We start from the raw sequence: 5,044 nt of genomic DNA, 5'->3' as shown, positions 1-5,044 counted from the left end.
TCAAAATACTACAAAGCATCTTCATAGACCACAATGCTATCAGATTAGAAATTAACAATCTGAAGACCAAGGAAATAATAGTCAAATACATGGAAACTGAATAACACTGTACTGAAAAATGACTGGGTAGTAGAAGAAATTAAACTTGAATATACAAAGTTTCTAGAAACAAATGAGAACGAAAGTACAACATACCTAAATCTTTGGGAATTAGTGAAAGCAGTGCTGAAAGGACAATTTATTGCATTAAATCCACAAATCCAAAATGAAAAAAGAACCAAAAGTAACACATTGACACAGCATTTACAACAATTAGAAACAGACCAAGAGAGAGCCTACAGTCACCAAAAGAAAAGAAGTAATAAAAATTAGAGAAGAAATAAATGAGATGGAAAACCGAAAAAAAAAAAACTATAGAAAGAAACAATAGGAAAAAAAGCTGGTTCTTTGAAAGGATTAACAAAATTGACATATCACTGGTAAACCTAACAAAAGAAAAGAGGGAGAAGATACAAATAATATGCATTAGAAAACACATGGATGATGTCACAACAGAACCAAAGGAAATCAATAGGATAATGACAGAATACCATGAAGAGTTGTACTACAACAAATTTGAAAACTTAGAAGAGATGGATACATTTTTAGAAATACACAACATACCTAAGCTTACAGTGAAGTAGAAAACCAGAACAGATTCACAACAAAAGAAGAAATTGATCAAATCATCAAAAAACTCCCAACCAAATAAAGTCCAGGTCCAGACGGCTTCACAGGTGAGTTCGACAAAACATTCAGGGAAGAGCTGTCACCAATTCTACTCAAATTATCCAAGAATACTGAGAATGCAAAACTTCCTAATACATTTTATAAAGCTAGAATAACCCTCATACCCAAAGAAGGGAAGGACCCCACTAAGAAAGAAAATTATAGATCAATATCTCTCATGAACATAGATGCAAAAATTCTCAACAAAATCTTAACCAACAGAATCCAGCAGCACATCAAAAAGATAATACATCATGATCAAGTGGGGTTCATATCAGGGATGCAAGGACGGTTCACCATTAGAAAAACGGTCAGTGTAATCCACCATAAAAATAAGAAAAAAGAAAAGAACCACATGATCATATCGATTGATGCAGAAAAGGAATTTGACAAAATACAACATCCATTCCTGATACAAACTCTCAACAAAGTAGGAATTGAAGAGAAATTCCTAAACATAATTAAGAGCGTATATACAAAACCTACATTAATCTCAGTGGAGAGAAACTTGAAGCCTTCCCTCTACGAACAGGAACCAGACAAGTATGCCCTTTGTCACCACTCCTATTCAATATTGTGCTGGAAGTCTTAGCAAGAGCTATATGGCAAGACATGGAAATTAAAGGCATCGAAATTAGCAAAGAGTGCTGGGAGCAATGAGGGTAGAGGACAGCTTTGATTTACTGCTTGACACAGTCCAGTAAATAGTAGAGTAGTCTGCAAAACAGATAGCTCTCAGAAGTTGCTTTCTACCTTCTCTATAGAGTAAACTTAATTTTACTTATAAATATATATATAATTTGGCAATATTCTCAGCTTTCACTATGAATTCTACAAACCTTAGGAAAAACTAGCTTATCAGCAATTGCTTTCAGCCTTGGTGCATTGAATACAAAGAGAAATTGTGTAAATTACTCCTTTTCATTAGAAAACCTAAGTAAATGCATTTGTGAGGCCACAAAAGCAAATAGCATATTAGAGTCAAGCTGACCTACCCCCATAAATCTCACCACAATTAGTCACTAGCTAGAATTCTCAACCCCCTACATACAAGCAACTGCGTAAATAAGCAGACAATTATGAACTTAAGTGAAGGACAGTTTTGACTTAATAATCTACACTTCTTGCAGCAAGTAGCCAGGTTGGGCTTTATGCCACATAGCTTCCAAGTGATTTAATGAATACCTTTATTATAAAAATAATAGCACATTATGTAGGATAGAAAGTTTATAGTCTTTTAGTAGAAACAAGAAGAAACAGTTTTATCTCATACTGGGAAAGAACATGGAGGTCAGTCTGAACATCACAGAGTATTCTTGTTAAGGCTGTCTAAGGACCAGGTGCAAGAATGTTGTGACTAACTGCGTAATAATTCAAGAAAAGATAAAAGTGTCAATGCATGTACTGTGTAATTTTAAGTATAAAAAATAAAGACTTGCTGAACTGGGCTGGCAGAAGCGGGAGAAGAAGCAGAGAGCAGGAGGGAGAAGGCAGACAGCAGAGACAACAGACAGCAAAGAGCAGAGGGCAGACGGCAAAGAGAACAGGAAGCAGAAGCAAGGGCAGAAGCTAGAGAGCATAGGCGGACAGTACAGTAGCAAGTTGAAAAGCCTTTCGATTGTATTCATTCATTTCTTCCCCTGACATTTCCACGTATTCGCTCGTGTCCCACTACCCCCGCGGAGGGCAGGAACCCCACAAAAGAGGGAGTAAAACTTTCTCTATTTGCAGATGATATAATCCTATACATGGAAAACCCAGAAGACTCAGCAAAAACCTACTAGACCTCACTGAACTATTCAGCAAAGTGACAGAATATAAGATCAACATACAAAAATCAGTTGGATTCCTCTATACCAAAAACGACAACATTGAAAATGACATAAGTAAAAAAGTACCATTTCAAATAGCCACCCAAAAGATAAAATATGTAGGAATAAATGTAACCAGAGAAACAAAGGACTTATACAAAGAAAACTACAAAACATTACTACTAGATACAAAAAAAGACATACAAATATGGAAGAATGTACCATGTTCCTAGATAGGAAGACTTAAATTTGTGAAAATGTCAATAATGCCCAAAGCAATTTACACATATAATGCAATCTCAATCTAGATTCCACCGACATTCTTCAAAGACATGGAAAAAATATTTACAGACTTTATATGGAAAGGAAAGAGACCCAAAGCACTGATTAAGAAGAAGATTATGGTTGGAAACTTCTCACTACCCCACTTCAAAATTGATTACAAGGCTACAGTTGTCAAAACAGCTTGGTACTGGTACAATGAATGATCCATTGATCAGTGAACAGAATGGAGAATCCAGAAATTAACCCATCCACATACAGACAAATAATTTTTGAAAAAGTACCTAGATATATCATATTGGAAGGTTATAGTCTCTTCAACAGATGGTGCTGGTAGAACTGGAAAGCAATAAGCAAAACATTGAAATAAGACATTCACCTAACGCCTTATACAGCAACCAACTCATCATAGATTAAAGGAATAAATATGAATCCCAGAATTATGAAGGCCATCAATGAAAAAGTAGGGACAAATGTGAGGGCACTAATTCAGGGAATACACAGACTATTAAACATTTTGAAAACTACACAAACAAAAGTAGACAAAATAGATGATTGGGACATACTAAAAATTTTAAACTTATATGCATCAAAAGACTTCACCAGAAGAGTAAAAAGGGAACCAACAGTATGGTAAAACATCATTTTCAATTACACATCAGACAAGGGTTGTTGTTGTTGTTAGCTGACATCAAGTAGGTACCTACCCATAGCAACCTTATGCTCATCTCTAAAATATATAGGTAACTACAACACCTCTGGAGTCCTGGTGTGACACAGTGGGTTAATGCATCAGACTACAAAGCCATTTGAACTGCAAGGTTGGCAGTTCAAGCTCACCAGCTGTTCCTCGAAAACCCTATACAGGGTGGCTATGGGGCTGAACTGACTTGACAGCACTTCACAACACCACAACAAACAACACCTCTAGAAGAAAAAGACTCATCACCCAATTATAAAATGGGCAGAGGACATGAACAGACACTTCACCAAGGAAAAGATCCAGGCAGCCAAAAAACATATGAAGAAATGTTCACAATCACTAGCTATTAGAGAGATGAAAATCAAAAACAACAATGAGATGTCATCTTACACCAGCATTAACAGCAAAAATTAAAAAAGTAGGTGACAATAAATGCTGGCAAGGATGTGGAGAGACTGGGATGTTCCTGAACTGCTGGTGGGATTGCAAAATGGTCCAACCTCTCTGGAAAATAGTATGGCGCTTCCTCAGAAGGTTGGAAATAGAAATACCTTTAGAGCCAGCAATTCCTCTACTTGGTATTTATCCACAAGAAATACAAGCCATAATATGAGCAGATATAAGCACACCAATGTTCATAGCAGCACTATTATAATAGCAAAAAAGATGGAGACAAGCTAAGTGCCATCAACTGAAGAATGAGAAAACAAACTGTGGTACATACACACAATGGAATATATTATGCTACCTTCAAGACTAACAAGGAAGCTGCAAGCCACCGCATAACATGGATGAACCTTGAGGACATTATGTTGAGTGAAATTTGTCAGTCACAAAAGGAGAAACACTGCATAGGACCACTACTGTAAAAGACTAAGAAAAAAAAATCATAAAAAAAGGGCGGGGGGATTCTCTGCTGGTTACTGGGATGTGGGAGGTGGAGTGAGTGGGGGAGGGGAAGATGGAGCGCAGGGCAGGGATTAGACAAAGAATAGTTTGAGTGCTAGGTAGGGAGCAATACACAAGAAGGGGAAGGTGAATGGAAGAACAAAGCACACAGGAAAACAATTAGGTTTGCATGAGCTAATTGGAACAGAGGTAAATAATGATGTATACACAAACTTGGAACAACAAGGCTCTGGGATACAGGGATTGAGACATGGTTGGAATGGAGTAAAGGGAGGAAATAATGTTAAAACGATTGGCTGTCTTTTGAATCTTGGTTTCCCTGGTATACCATTATAAAATACACACTGGAGGGGAAGAGGAAGGAATAGCCAGAAATATCACCATCGAAAACTTGTAAGTCCGTCTTCTTCCTGTAGCTGACTGGAATATCTTAAATGGGACTACAATGTTCCCAGTGAAGGAATCTTCCTGTAGCTCCTCTGCATTATATAAGACCATAGATAGAATCCTTAACCACATCCAGAATCTTCTGAGGTGGGAAATTTCCACTTGAAAGGACAAGCAGACCAGC

This window comes from Chrysochloris asiatica, unplaced genomic scaffold (genome assembly GCF_000296735.1).
Source record: "Chrysochloris asiatica unplaced genomic scaffold, ChrAsi1.0 scaffold00167, whole genome shotgun sequence".
Lineage (NCBI taxonomy): Eukaryota > Metazoa > Chordata > Mammalia > Afrosoricida > Chrysochloridae > Chrysochloris > Chrysochloris asiatica.
Note: the sequence above shows the minus strand (reverse complement) of the source record.